We start from the raw sequence: 347 nt of genomic DNA on the forward strand, positions 1-347 counted from the left end.
ATAGATGATCCTGTGTATTTAAATATATTTGTTTATGCACCTATAGAACTGAAACTAAACAGAAACTTGACAAGAATAGGCGAGCATTTTTGTATATACCAGTTAGAAAGTTTTGCCATGGGTCAGAGGACTTATAAAAGTAATAACCGTAAAGCTAAAATAATTAATTTGAAAATCCATCCATTCCTATATTCAATAAAGTTAGATTTTTTTAATTAAAAAAAAAGAATCAGGACTTGGGTTTGAGAACGTGAAGTGTATCATAACTCACCCCTAGGCCTTATTCTTATCTCTTATTTTATTTGTTTATTTACTTTAGAAACCTCTGGGTTTCTTCTTCCCTAAGA

The sequence above is a fragment of the Tupaia chinensis genome, unplaced genomic scaffold, assembly GCF_000334495.1.
Source record: "Tupaia chinensis unplaced genomic scaffold, TupChi_1.0 Scaffold140970_1, whole genome shotgun sequence".
Taxonomy (NCBI): Eukaryota; Metazoa; Chordata; class Mammalia; order Scandentia; family Tupaiidae; genus Tupaia; species Tupaia belangeri.